General features: G+C 38.0%; 1 pseudogene; it reads right to left on the bottom strand.

Moving 5' to 3' along the window:
• Nucleotides 1–11,452: 11,452 nt before the first annotated feature.
• Nucleotides 11,453–15,368, bottom strand: LOC149538296 (uncharacterized; annotated as a pseudogene).
• Between the last annotated feature and the right edge of the window lie 851 nt (nt 15,369–16,219).

Below are 16,219 nucleotides of genomic sequence, written 5' to 3'. Positions count from 1 at the left end.
GCAACCGACCAACTAAGGAGTGTTGATCATATTCATCACCTGGTCCACCAGAGAATGCATGGTTTCAACAGCATCTTTGACCTCATCTTTCCTACTAGTTTCCTCAATCTTCTTCGAATGGGATCGGGTACGCATACTTGGTCCTTGAGAATCAGCCCCCAAGGGAGAATCCTGATCTTTACCTGCCTCATTCTTCTTTAGGAAGGTAGAAACATTTTCCACCATCTGCTTAAGTTGTTTGTCCATGTTGCCCAATCTGGATTCAAGTTTTGGCACCTTCCCCTGGACAGTACTAATATCCTTGTCCATAACCCTCTATTTAGCTTCCAACATAGGAATCTTATGCATCAAATTTTTAACTTCTTCAGCATTTCCTATGACCTTCGAGAGCCTGTCAATATGTTGTCCTAGAGTTCTTTCCCCTCTTGCTGTTTTGGAAAATTGTTTTGTTTCCTTGTTTAGCAAAAACATTTTATGCTTTAAGATGCCTATGTCCTTCCGAATAGAGACCGGGTTGCCAAATATACTTTTAGAAAACCCTAACCCACTATCACCCCCATCAGATTTAGATCACTGCTCATCAATATCAGCATCAGAATCATCTTTAACTTTCTTAGCATTTTTATTGACCTGATACCATGCAAGCTTCCTTTTCCTCTCCAAGCGATGAGCCAAAGGCTCATCATCAAAATGCATGGACACTCTATCATCTAGAGAACCCTTACCTTTACCTTTCCTACCTCCCCTGTTTTTTATGTGCTTGTGAACAATTTCTTCAACAAAATCACTTTCCCTCTCCCAGTTAGAATCCTCCTTCTCAGTATTCTTCTTCTTTTCCTTATTGTTGCCACTAGAACCAATTTTAGGGCTAGCCAGACCTCCTTCAGCCTCATCTTGTGTATCAAAGTCATAGCCTTTTTCTTGAATACTCCCTTCCATATCTTGATCTTCCACTTTAAAATTCCTTGGTTTCTGGATTTTTTTAGATTTGAGCATATTCATGATCAAAAGCATAAGTCCTTCATGGCATACATGTTCTCCAATTGGGTCACGTTGAATGGCTTGAGTAGAAATTGCAAGAGATTGCAACAAGTAGGAAGGAAAATTCACCCTAATATTATGTTGAAAATGGTTTGCAATGACAAAGTGATAACCATACAATTTGGTATATCAACCATCCAAAGATAAATATTCCATAATGACAAAGAAAATAAACCGCCTTGGATGAGACACAAAAGCTAGGTTAAAATAAGAAGTACCTATCTTAACCAGACGGTTTCTTTCCTGTTCAGTTTCAACAAAATCATCAATTGCCTTGTCTGAAATCTTCCTTTCCGTGTAGAAATGTATCCTGTCCAAATCCAACCCAGTAGCCTCCGCAATGGTCTCAACTGTAACCTCCATCCTCTGGTTCCCGACCAAAATCAAGCCATCCTTCCAAGATTTTACAAACTGGTGCGTGATAGCAGGATTATTTCCTTTAAGTCTCTCCATGTAGTTGGTAAAATTGCCACGCCTGAGGATATCCCAAACCTCTGATTTATTCTTCCATTCCGCACAACTATGCGGTTCGACCTATTTTTGCTTTCCCCCCATAATCTCTGCAACAAACACCCTAAATTGCTCTAACTGAGAAACCCCAAACTCTCTGCAAGATGAGGCTCCGATTTCCTCACACTAAAGAACACCAATCACCCTGCAATCACCACAAACTAAACGCTGATAGAAAAAGGTAACCCATAATCCATGCGAGCTGCCCGCATTTCCAAAAATAATAGCCCACTTCACTACAAAGAATTAAAAATCATAGTTCCCTGACAATGTCATTATTAAAAAATGTTTGTTGGGATTTCCATTTGTCATGCTTGACAAACTCGTGGCCATTAGCAGGTAAAGTGGCATATGAATCCCATATGATTTTTTGGTCATTATAACACACCACATTGGAAGTCCAATCAGCTAAGCCATTTGCTTCCCTATAATTATGGGAAATAATGCAATTTTGAAAAGAATTAATAATATCCCCAGCCTTAAATATAATGTTACTAATGTTCCATGATGGTGGATATATCTTCTTTAAGAAATTTATAATGTTGAGGGAATCACCTTCAATCCAAATATTTACCAAATTAAGGTCTTTGGCATACATATGACCATAAAGAGCAGTTGAGGCTTCTGCAACATGATAGGTTTGATACCCCAAAGGTATAGCCATACCACCAACAAAATCACCATTAGAATTCCTGATCACCACTCCACAACTAGCAAGGCCTGGATTCCCTTTCGAGGCCCCATCGAAGTTCAACTTAAACCAATTAATCAGAGGACAATCCCATCTAGCACTTTCCCTTGGGTTAGGATCCTTTGCATCCAGAATCAAGCTCCTTATATTCCAATTATTCATCACCCCCACATCCCAATCAATAGAAGGTTGTTGTCCCTTATCGCAAATTTTGATAGTTTCATGCAGAAGGACCTTGATTTTATGAAAAACCTGAATAGAGTTGGATTCCACTCCTCTGAAGATCCTATCATTACGTTCTTTCTAAACCCCCCAGCAAAGATAAGGAAGTATAAAATCCCTCAATTTAATAATCAGAGGGTTCTTAGAAGGATCTTTCCAAGACAAAAAGAACAACTGGATAGTAGCATGAGGTACCTAGTCCATATTTATTAAGTCCCAAATTTTATCCCAAACCTCAATAGTAAAGGGGCAATGGAGCATTAAATGATCCACCGATTCCTCATCATTCTTACAAAGAGCACATGACTAACAATGAAGAATCCTCTCTTCTTGAGATTATAAAGGGTTAAAATTTTGTTTTGCAAAAGGATCCAAAAAAAGATATTAATTTTAGGAGTCATACCTTTTACCCAAGCCTTTGCCCAGCAGGGAACCTCATAATATTCAAAAGAATTAGCAAAATCTGACGAAGTAGAGTACACACCACTAGGATCCTTTTTCCAAATCAGAACATCATCTTCACGATTTAGACAATAAGCATTCAAGCAATTAGCGAGCTCAGCAAGATTCAAATCCACGCTAAGTAGATTCACCTGTGAGTCATTCTTCCAGTAATCACTAACCAAAGTACCAAACTGAGTCTTGCACTGCTCCATAAACCCATTCCACCTTGGATCCTCATAGAGGGGGTAATCCAAAATCCAAATATCTTCCCAAAAAAGTATCTTCAACCCATTTCTAGCCTTCCATTTGACTCATTTCCTTAAAGTGTGTTTAAATTTTTGAGCATTCTTCCAAATCTAAGATCCCCCTTGATCAGAATCAGAAAGAAGGAGATGCTGAAAATCAAAGTTATTCCAATTTTATTTATAATCCCAAATATTCCTCCATTCCCCCTCTTCCTTATGCCATCTCCAAAGAAGTTTAGCCAATAAAAGTTCATTCATAAAAGAAATCCTCTGAAGCCCAAGCCCTCCCTTCCCCTTGGGAATACAAACATTCTCCTAGGCAATAAGAGGAAGTCTCTTTTTAGTCTCCATACCTGTCCACAAGAAAGTTTTTTGAATTTTCTCAATAGCAAGTGCAAACTTTCTCGAGATTTTAAAGACACTCAAAGCATAGAGCAGCACACTTTGGAGGATAGATTTCAAAACAATGACCTTCCCAGCTTGACTAAGGAGGGATCCCTTCCAGCCAGCAAGTTTCAAGTGAATCTTGTCGATCAGAGAGTTCCAAAAAATATCAGGGGGAGATAAACCCAAAGGTAGCCCCAAATAAGTTCCAGGCAATGATTCACTTTCACACCCAATAATCTTTTTAATCTTTAATTGTCTAGCCTCACTAACATTAATAAAATAAATCACACTTTTATTCTAGTTAATGATTTGGCCAGAAGCATCCCCATGGTCAGTCAAGGCCTTCTTAATATTCCCAGCATTTCTCACCGAAGCCTCCCCCATAACAATAGAATTATCCACAAATTGCTGATGTGAGCACACTAGAGCAGAGGAGGAAGGGCTAAGACCAAGAAAGTCTCCTTTAACAACCATATTATTAATAAATCTTCCCAAGCATTTAGCCAGGATAATAAAAAGAATAGGAGAGATTGGGTCTCCCTGTCTAAGGCCCCTGGAAGCCTTAAAAAAGAAGGGGAACCATTAACCAGAACAGAAAAGGAAGTTGAAGAGATAAGCATAAAGATAATATCCCTAAATCTCTTATTAAAGCCAAACACTTCCAAACACCTAAGGAGGAAGTTCCAGTCAACTCTATCATATGCTTTAAAGAGATCAAGCTTAAGCAGAAACCCTTCTTTCTTAGATGCCACAAGAGAATGGATATTTTCATGAACCATGATTATGGAATCCAAGATCTGCCTGCCAAGAACAAAGCCATTTTGCTGACCAGAAATAATAGCTAGAAGAATGGAGAGAATTCTGAGAGTCAAAACTTTGGAAATAATCTTATAAAAAGAATTGCATAAATTGATAGGCCTAAACTGATCCAAACTATCAACACTCGGCTTCTTAGGAATAAGGGCAATGAAAGTCCCATTTAATTCTCTAAGTATATTTCTTGAACCAAAAAATTCCTTAACACCATTACAAACATTAGGACCAATGATATGCCAATATTTATGAAAGAACAAGAGGGGAAAACCATCAGGACCAGGGGCCTTATGACCCTCAAAAGGAAAAATAGCCTTAGAAATCTCATCTGAAGAGGGAATGGAAGACTAAGTTCTGAGCTTTAGAAATACTGGAAGGAATATTGTCCAAGAATATTTGTTGCTTTTCCATATTCAAGTTTGGGTCACACTGCAACAAGCTACCAAAGAACACCTTGGCCTCCCTTTTAATGACATCTTCATTATCATTCATACCATCAGTCGTCATGAGTTTGGATATTCTATTAGCCATCCTATGCTTCAAGGTAGTCATATGAAAGAACTTGGTGTTTCTATCACCTTCTTTAGCAAAAACTTTTCTGGAACGTTGTCTCCAAAAGGTCTCCTCCTTAGAAATGAGATCATGAAGTTCAACCAATTTATTGCTCTCTTCTTCCCTAGAGACCATCTCACAACCATCAGCTTTAGCATTATTCTCAACACATGGCTACAGGAACCGAAAGCGAGAACGGTGAGAGTTTGAGCAAGAATAGGAATTTGAATCCCTCTATACCTGGAGAACAGTCTGGGAATCTCCCTATCAAATCTGGAGATGATGGAAAATCTGGGGATGTGGATGATGGCAAGTTCTTGGTGGATGCGGGAGGGGGGCCCAAACAGAGTAAAAAATGGTCTAGCTTGTTTGGGATCCGACCCACAGGAAAATCTGCTTTTCTGCCGATTAAAGACATTTCAGCGAAGGAGAAAGGTAAGTTTTCTATTGAGATTCTTGATCAAATTATTGATAGAAACATCTCTTGTATGGAGTCTACCCTGGTTGGGCATTTCATTGGTGCACGAACTAATATTGAAGATGTGCAAGCTTTTGTGCAGAGAAAATGGTGTTTGAAGGGTCAAGTGGGTATTTCTGCTATGGCTAAAGGCTATCTTTCTTTTTTTTTCTCTTTTGATGAGGATAAGAGAGATATTTTGTGTAGTAGCCCTTGGGTTATGGGGAAGCATACCATGCTACTGCAGAAATGGGCCCCCAATCTTTACTCCTTGGATGATTCAACTACTCAAGCTCCTGTATGGGTGAAACTTCATGGTCTCCCTCTTGAGTTCTGGATGGAAGATGTTTTCAAAGGCATAGCCAACACCTTCGAGGAACTTCTCTCTTTAGACCCGATGACGGTTTCTAGGAGGAGATTGAACTTTGGCAAGTTTTGTGTTGGAGTATCCCGTGGGATAGACCTCCCGAAATCTATTGCTCTTAAATCTAAACTTGGGGTTTGGGACCAGAGGATTGAATATGAATCTATCCCTTTTGCTTGCTTCCATTGCAAGAAAGTGGGTCACTGGGCTAAGAAATGTCCTTTATTGAAAGGTAAAGCTAATAAGAATGCTAAGAAGAGCAAGAAAATCTGGGTCAAAAAAGCCCAACCTAAAGAGACAGTGGTGGGAGTAGAGGGGCCTGTTCCTCTTAAGGACATGGCCCATTTGAATAGTAGTTGTTCTTCAATGGGGGAAAAGAAAGATCGTTCTAAAGAGTCTGTTGTGGTGACAGTTGAGGTGCTTTCTCCTACTAAGAACCAAGCTCTTTTGGAAATCCCCAAGGAAGGTCTTAAGGAAGTTGTGGGGCCTGCTCCTTCAAAGGACCTTACTCATTTGGATAGAAGAAGCACTTTAGTAGGGGGAAAGAAGAGAGCGTGATGTTAGTGTTGAGCATGTTGAGGTTAGGGTTGAACAAAATATGAGAGTAGATGATGTGGCATGATCAGGTAAAGAAAAATCTTTGTTATGTTCTTTGGATTAATGAAATACTTGTAACATTAAAAAAATGTTTAGAATTAAACCCATTTGTTTCTTATTGCATGGGTGCATCAGCCTTGTCCTAGAAATAAGAAGAGGAAGCCTCACATGTCATAAGATCAGAACCACAAGAGCCACAGGAGAATGTTGAAGATAGTTATGATATGCCTATAAGCCTTTATCTTCAACAAAAGAAAAAATAAAAGAAGAAATGAATGTTAAAATCCTTGTTTGGTGATGAATGTGTTGATGAATTTTTATGAATGTTGCTTATTAATGAATTTAATGTCTTGTTTTTTATTAAGGAAAATAGTTTTTGAAGGGTTCCTGAAACCTTTTACAAATCATATAATTTTCAATGAAGCCCAAACATAAAAAATGACAATCCTAAGGTGAAACAGGTTGCCCGCCAAAACAAGGTGACCAAGGTGGCCTCACAGCAAACAAAGTGCCCTGCTACCACCTAAACAGGATCCTAAAACCCCATGGTTGCAATAGAAAGCATTTAATCCAGAACTATGTCAAACAACAAGACAACAAGCCAAAAAGACTAGGAGAAACAAAACAATATGGGACAGCCTCAGAAAGACCAGGTGCACAGCAAGATAAGAAATCTGAGCCTCAAGATTTACATTTCGATCCCATCTTTTGAGAACATACAGACATATCAAATGTTCGATTGGAGGGATTGACACTTTTTCCTTTTACTGTTGTCCATCCATCCTCCACCTTCCCATCAGCCTTCTTCCAAGCAAAGTCATCCACACCACAACTAGCCCCCAAAATCCTCTTAGCCAGAGAAGAAATACCACCACCAGACGAAAGAGGGGCAACAGCTCCCTCTAGAGATAGAGCCACATGAGGGGCAACAACTGAATCAACAATTGCAACATCTGAATCTGTATTGCCCCTGTCATAGGGAAACATTTAAGTCATGAGGAACAACAACAAAATCTGCCACCAAAGAATCTTGAGAAGAATCAACCAACCCATCCCCAACAGAGGAAGCTTTCTAAACAGTGTAGTGATCATCCAAAACCCCCTTCCACCAAGAAGGTGACATCTTCGATCTAACCTTTCCAAAGGAGCAACGTGCAATGAGGTGGTCGGTCTTATGGCATTTCCTACATCTGAAGGGGATACCCTCATAATCAAGAAGCTGAATCCAAGAGCCATTAGGAGAGGCCAACTTGATCATTTTTGGGAGCCCCTTGGAGATGTCTATCTCCACAAGAATGCGAGCATACGTCGTCTAAAACACACTGGAAGACACAGTATCAACGAGTAAAAAATCTCCAAGGGCCTCCCCCATAGCCTCCAGGACAGAATCCAGCCATAAGTGAAGGGGAAGATTAGGCAACCTTACCCACAAAGCAATATTGTTAAAGGATTCAATCGACGAATCAAAATTCACATACCAAGGTTTGGCCATCAAGGGGAACCTCTCCTCCCAAGAGAAACCATGTCGAAGGATGGCATTTTGATCATCAGTAGTAGCAAATTTCACAATGAGAAAGCCTCTTGCCACAAGGAAAATCTAGACTAAATCTAAAATGATAGGCTCCCAAAATTTGGAAATCCAAGCATGCAGATCCAATAAAGAGGGCCAAAAACCCCTAAAACAAAAAATGGTAGCTATAGAGGAGAAATCCTCTACATAAGTAGAAATCTCATCCACAATATTAGAATTTAATGTCATGTTATTGAATATTGTTATGTGATTATAATGATTGACGTGTTCAAGAATTATTGATGAATGTTTATAGGTATTAATGAATTATATGTCGTGTTAATGAATGTTATGTGAAGATAATGATTGATGTATTCACAAATTATTGATTAATATTTATACGTATTAATTAATTGTGTGTCGTGCTAATGAATGTTGCTTATTAATAAATTTTATTTCATGTTATTGAATATTGTTAGGTGATTATAATGATTGACATGTTCACGAATTATTGATGAATATTTATAGGTATTAATGAATTATATGTCATGTTAATGAATGTTATGTGAATAGATTGATGTGTTCACAAATTATTGATGAATGTTTATATGTATTATTTAATTATACATCATGTTGACGAATATTATGTGATCATAATGATTCAATGATATACTTCTAAAATGAATGAATGAAATATTTACTTAGTTGTTAATGGGGAATTTAGAGTGATTATAGGGGGGGAGAGGCCAAATGAGCTTCCACCTTCACATGGTTGGCCTTGTTAAGTAAAGAATATGAAAGGATTCTCGAAACCAAGTGAACCTCAAACTAAACCTATCAAGTTGGGAGCAAACAAGACTTTCAGCTTGGACACAAGTGGCATCCTATAGTGGACTGGATTGAAAGTGAACTAAACACTTTTTGCTTTGCGTTATGTGTTTCAAGGTCTCATATTAGGCTATATGCTTTTCATAAATGATTGAGACAAATAATTTTGTATCAACTATCATGTGTTTCTAATTTGATATGATTTGCTTTTTGAAATACAAGTTATAATGGCTTTTGTCAATAATCTTCCAAACAATGTTAATGGAGACTTTTTAAGAAAGTTGTTTGAACCTTTTGGGAAGGTATAGTTTTTTCTTCATTCTTTATTATAAAATGAAAATTTGACAATCGACAATTTTCTTAGCTAGTTTGTTGAGATATTTGTGTGTGGTTGCAGTTAGAAAGAGTTGCTATATCGAGAAAGAGTAATGTGCCTGTTGCCTTTGTTCACTTCTTGACACGTGCTATAAGTATAAAATCAAATGTCACAACAATAATTTGTCATAAGTATGTTTTGTTCTCTTTTTATGCCATAGTTTGATTGATATAAAACTGCAACATTTTTTAACACATTTGATGTCTGATGTATTCTTTTGACTTATTTTTTCACGTTCTATAATGGTTGTTATGCTTGGTTTCTTTGTTGAGTGCGGACGGTGCATATTTTGTGGTTCGTTGTTGAATGGGTATCATATGTTTTGTAACAGAACCTTGATAAAGCAATCAAAGAACTTGATGGCAATACTATTGATGGTCCTGATAAAGGTCCTAAGTTCAAGATACAAGTTATTTTTAAAATTGTCATTCAATTAATTTTGTTCTTGTGCACCCTTCCATTGAATATCTTTTATTATTTGTACATGATAGTTTTATTTCTATTTTAAAGCTCCTTTGTTTGTAGTGTTGACCTAATATCAAAATATAGACTATAAAGTCCATTAGAATTCTCATTAGCTTCATTCACTGGTATAGTTATGTGGTTGTTCAACCGTTGTTTTGCAGATACTTACTGCTTCGTTGATTTTCTCAATTAGGTAACAGTTGCAAAGCCAGCGAAGAAGGCTAGGAAACGAAATCATGAAGCCAGGTGTTCATAATCTTTCTAGTTAACTTGTGCTCTGATCGATATATTCATCTCTCAATCTGCTTTAGCTTGAGAAGAAAGGGCTTCGAAGTGAATTTTAGTTATTGGGTATGAAACTGTCAACAAAACAGAGATTGAATTGTTTTAGCCTTACTAGCATTAATGGGGACTGTAGTGGGTGAGTTTGTAAAAAGTCAAGTAGCAAATTGGGATGATGATGTGATAACAAGTGCAAGGTTTAAGGTGTTCAGTAGGCAAAAGTCAGATTGGGAAGCTAGGTTTCAATTCTTGAGAGATCTCATCATTAAGGTTGCTCATATATCCATATATCCATTCAATGAAGAGCAACTCGTTGGAATCCAAGAAAGCTAAGATCTCAATCTACATCCGCACCAACTTGTCTTTTGTTACATAAGAAAGATCAATACAAGCAGCAGCTAGGTTTTGAGATGTAGCCCCTAAGTGTTGAAATTTGGATGCAGCACTTCATGATCTTACTTCACTCATAGATGATGATAAAATGATGCATCGTGCATCTAGCACAAGTGGAATCATTTTTTGTTCAAATGATCTTGAATTTGCAACATCTGAAGAAGATGATGAGAATGTGCATTTTCTTGCAAAACCTTATGATTCAGAATTTGATCTGTTGATTGAATCTTCAACCATAGACTAAGTTTTGATTTTGCTAAAATCTTAAATGAGAAATTGGTGATAACTTCGAACATATTTCTGAATTTTGATTTGAACATTTTTGTCTCTGAAGTTTATTATTTTACGTTGAACTATCACATATGAAATATCTTAAATCTTCATCAATGGTTAAGTATCATACTAGCAAGTGATTTGTTTTTGTATATTTCTTACATTTATTTTCATATATATAACATATATAGACACAATCATGTGTGCTTCCTTCCACATTTGCATCCAGAAGAAACAAAATCATTCAACATTAGAATCCGGCATCCATTTTCAAACCCGCTTCTAAATCAGCAACTTAGATTATAGACATTGATTACATAGATATAAACCCCTCATGATACAATCATCACATTTTAACCCCACCACTATTAGTCATTTAACAACCAATCAGAAGATACCGAGACAGGATAGATGAAATAAAAAATAAAGAATACCGCGAAGAATATTCTAATTTTTAAAATGCAGGGGTATAAACAAAATGCAACCATTGTAGAACCTACGTGTAACTCTAGATAGGACAATGATCTGATAAGTGAACCAAAATCTGATTTGCAAGTAGGAAATGGCAGCTAGCAAAGAACCCAAGACAGATCTGCATAATAGTCCAGAAAAGGATTAGGCATGCTATGAATCCAATACATTGCCTGCTGGTAGTAGGCACAAACTGCAGTCATCCAGAGTAAATGACATTAAAAGTTCTCATTGTCATCATCACCTTATGAGTAAGCCTTAGCAGATCCCTTGTTTGTTTAAACTATGGTCTGTATACCATAGGTTGTCAAAATAATATAGGTGTACAATCCATGTATGCAATTCTTTTTGTTCTCAGATCTTGTCATTCTCACCAACTAATAAATGTTGATCATTATTGCCATGTGCACAACCACAATCACAAGTCCTTACTAATTTTCATAAAACGTGAAAAGGGGATTAAATAATTATGGCTTTTTTTCAGATCCTAAAACACAATAAGCATGGCAATTATAATTTGATTACAACTAATTTAGTGAGAAATTTTGCCGATTTCTTTTAAAATTTGTCAGTTAATACTAGACCATTATGTCCATCTTTTAACCCTCAAGACCTGAACATGCCAAGAAAGCACAAGTAATACATTATATCTAGCAGCTCTTTAGCTCCAAAAGATGCTCAAATCTACCTTTTTCTTCCTCTATTTCATTTTACCTTTACAAACTTACGACCAGGTTTTTCACTCATCGCTCCAAGAGAGAAACTTCTGCCAGAAAACTCAAGTGCCCCTGCTGCTGGAGTAAATGTGCCATGACCACCAGCTACAAAAGGATTAGCTACTTGTGGACTTGGTTGGGAATTGAACATAAATTTTGGTGGCGCACTTTGTTGAGAAGAAAATGTAAATCCTGGGGTTGATGAAGCTGACTGTCCACCAAAGATAGGTGGAGCAGGCGCTTGTGTAAGATCCTCTGCCATACTGTCTTCCATCTGATCGGTGGGTGGTGTTGCTGTGGGTGTACCAAAAGTAGGATTTGAATTTGTCAACCCAAATATTGATTGTGGAGCCAATGTTGTTGTGTCCTTGGAACCAAATGTAAATGTACCAAGTGTGGTACCACTCGAGGCTCCAACAGGAAATGAGCCACTGCTTGCAGCAACAGATCCTCAAAAAGAAAATCTTGTGCAGCCCATAGCTGGAGTACTACCAAACCCAGATCCAAATAAGGTTCCCAATGATTGTGACGAGGAAGTTGCACTGGAAGCCCCAAAAAACTGTGCCCCACCAAAAGGTGGGTTGCTGTTTGAACTAAACATTGGAGTGCTAGCAGAGCCAAATAGAGAACTGCTACCACCAGATGCTGGAAGGCTACTAGAACCAAACGAAGCAATGCTTCCACCAGATGCTGAAAGGCTACTAGAACCAAATGAAGCAAAGCTACCACCACAATGTGAAGTGCTGGCGGAGCTGAAGGAAGCACTGATTCCACCAGATGCTGGAAGGCTACTGGAGCCAAAGGAAACAATGCTTCCACCAAAAGGTGAACTGCTGGCGGAACTAAAGGAGGCACTGCTTGCACCCAAAGCTGTAGTACTGGAAGAAGAAAATGAATTACTGTTTACACCAAATGATAAGTTGCCTGATCCGAATGTACTTCCAGAATTAAATATTGGAGCACTGCCAGAACCAAATGAAGGACTAGAACCTGTGGCAAAACGAGATGTAGTATTTTCATCAAAAATCATACTTGAGACTGGTGAAGACGAGGTGTTCGAAACAAACTGAGAACTGCTATTTGATCCAAATAAAGAAGATGAATTGGAGCCAAACTGTGAAGTGGTACTCAATCCAAAAACAGAAGAGGTGTTGGACTGCGTCGTGGTGCTCAATCCAAATGAAACAGATGCATTGGAACCAAACTGAGGAGTACTACTTAAACCAAATGAAGGAACACTGCTCCCACCAAAAGAAGTGATTCTTGACCCTAATGAAGGGTTACGTGGGGCACCAAATGTGGTTGTAGTGGCAGTTTTGCTTGCTGCAGTGCTGGAAGAAAACAATGGAGCAGGTGTATTTACGCCAAATGGATTGGTACTGAGGCCAACAGAAGACAAACTGCCAGAGCTAGAAAAACTTGATGCAGTCAAGCCAAATGGGCTGATTGAACCACTTGATACCGAAGCAACCCCAGATGATCCAAATAATGGAGGGCTTGTACTACCAAATGTTACAGAAGAGCTTGTTCCAGGAGGCAAAAATGTTGATGAATTGTTACCATCAGTTTTAATAAAAGCTCCATCAAATGCTTTGATTCCTGAGGCAGGCGTTCTGAAAGTTGCTGTAGAGAAGTTGCTACTTGAACTTGGTACAGATGACAAGTCTTCTGCCAAACAAACAAGCAGCAATTAGTGACAAATAAATAAAGTACAATTCTTTGAATACATAAAAACCACTAACATGTGAAATTATCTGGTAAATGATGAGCACAATGTTCCATATCAAAACATCCACCGATTGATATTGTAAGCCCGAAATGGCCTTGAAATTGTATCCATATTGTCCTACTTCTGGACTACCCCAATTCCTATCTTATGCCCAAATTGCAATAACAGCAAAACAAATCCAATTCAAACCAAAATTATCAAAAAATTTGCTGCATAAGTCACTACAACACATTTGTGATTTGAGTTGCTTCCTGCTGCTCTTAATGTAGACAACGTTTTTACATATTTGACTGGGTGTGCATCACAACTGCAATTCATTAAGAAACCTGATTTGAGGTTCTATCAAGGAGCATCTTGAGATTTATGCCCACTGTGACAAAGGTGCGGAACACTAAAAACATCTCAAATCCCCAATGGTATGTGCTAAGGCCAATAAGAGTGTCCCTAATGATGTAGCACAAGGATGGCCCATTAAAGCCCATTGAAAAATGAATAGCAATCAGGCACCTTTATTTTGAATGCTAAGCCTTGTCCTTTTCAATCTTTAAAATCCAACATTTTAGCAAAACAAGGACAAAGTTGGATAGGGCTACATTAATAAATGTTAATGTTAACCATATCGGATGGTGGATAACATGGCAAGTAGTTGATTCGGGGATGGCTGCAAGTCACATCCTTTCTCAAGTTGCCAATTCCTTCTGCTACAAAGAGTAATTGCATAATGCTGCCTAAATTTAGGATCAACGGACTTGAGTTAAATATAGGTCTTGTACTACCAAACGTTACCGATGAGCTTGTTCCAGGAGGGAAAAAATGTCACTGAACTGTTACCGTCAGTCTTATAAACAGCTCCACTAGATACCTTGACACCCGAGGCAGCTAGTGCAATAATAGAAGTAGACAATTTGCTACTTGTACTTTAAACAGATGACAAATTCCCTGCCAAACAAACAAGAAGCAATTAGTGAAAATAAATAAATTATAGTTCCCAAATATATAAAAAGAGCTATTAGAACAAGTTTCATCTCTTAAGTAGCCTAAAGCAGTTATAGGATTTTTCTCAGCATGTTGATAATTGTATACCCAAAATTCAACTTATGTAAAGGTTGCTTGTTTAGAGTCACGCACATGAAATTTAATCTATGTTTCAACTTAAAGAATAGGCAAGAGCCCAATGCCTTAAATTTTACATCCCCATAGATCTAGATTCAGAAAAAATGAACACTGAGTTTACATGCCTGAGAATACTGAGTCCGACGCAACTTTAGAGACTGAAGCCAAAGGTTCTGATGATCCCGATGAAGTTTGAATGGGCAAAGTGGACACAGCTGTAGCTATAGCAGTACTGCTGCAACAAATCTGAAATTGTCACGAATGTTCTACCATGTAGGACAAAAGAATTGTGTTTTTAGCACACAAAAACTACTTTCACAGTTCGATCATTGAGGACCAAGCATCAATAATATCCGCAACCAAAATAGCGATAAAGAATAATAAGAAAATTAAAGATCGCACGCAAAGTAGAGACAAACCTGAAAGCTTCTTCAGGCTTGCTTTCAAATTTGAAATCAAATTCTGGCTTGGAAGTATCTATGTCAGTACATATGCTTTTGGAGAATGAGAAAACAGGCCCTTTGCTAGTGCTTGTTGAACCAAAATTGTAAGTCGGAGCAATATTGTCTGTCACAGGCTGTGTAGAACCTTTAAACAAAAGTGATGGTCTTACCGTTGGGGTCGGTGGTTCTGGGAAATTAGTAGCAGCTGAAGAAACAGGACAGGTAAACCCTGAAAATTTTGTAGATGGCTCAACCATGGCAGAAATTGCATATGGAGGAGCAATAGCTTCTGAGGAATTTATAGATGGTGTTGCTTTATCCCCACTCAAAGTTGTGACCTTAGTACTATTTCCATGAGATATAAATGTGCCATTTCCAGTCTGAGAGCTAGCCAAAACAACATCATTTTTGCTCACATGGCACTCTTCATCAGACTCCTGTGGCATCGAGGTTCAAACAAGGTCAACCAAAGTTCAAAATATTAGTTACACTTCAGAAAGTTCAAAATATTAAAGGCCTGAAGTTCTGTTTTGGTGATGTCATGATGATGTTATGTCCACGATCTTTTATACCTGACCATGGTGATGTGTCACGTGTTGTCTATGATAAGGTTTGATCAATTATTGTAACGCTTTCTAGTTTCTTGTGTAGAACTAAGGTGAATGGTGTGACTTTTTTGGTGTAGCCTTTGAGTCTTTGATCAATTATCTTTTGATGCTTTCCAATTGCTTGTATAGGACTGAGGTGATTACTATGTTTTATCTATATGTGCTTTCTAGTTTCTTGCAAAGAACTAAGGTAAAAATTGTGGCTTAATGAGTTGTACTTTTTATAAGCTTAGGGTAGGTAATCTATGTGTACGTTGGGAAGTGGCTTGCAATGGAGGTCAGAGCCCAGAGTGGCTCCCTGGGTAACCCATTGTAAGTTATTTTTAATAAGTGATAACATTTCATTAAATGGGGATAAAATGAATTAATAAGAATCAATATTTCTCTCGCCCACGCCTCGAGTGCTAGTACAGGCTAGGATGGGAGTAGAGAGAATCCTTGGTTATGACCTTGCTTCGTTAGTATGCCTTGTCTGTATGAAAGGATATCGATGTCACATACAGACACCAAACAATAGAGGGTCAGAGTCTAGAGAGGCCGCTAGGTTAACCTTAAAGTTGGCTCATGCAATGACACATGCCCACTTACATAGTAGATTTTTTATGTGTCTTTGTTGCCTCTAGGATTAGATGATACTTGTGTTCTTGGTACCCTTTGAGATAGTCTACTTTTAGGTGTTTCCTTGACCT

This window comes from Cupressus sempervirens, chromosome 9 (assembly GCF_028749045.1).
Source record: "Cupressus sempervirens isolate cs-2001-9-10 chromosome 9, ASM2874904v1, whole genome shotgun sequence".
Lineage (NCBI taxonomy): Eukaryota > Viridiplantae > Streptophyta > Pinopsida > Cupressales > Cupressaceae > Cupressus > Cupressus sempervirens.
Note: the sequence above shows the minus strand (reverse complement) of the source record. Positions and strands in the feature narration are given on the sequence as shown.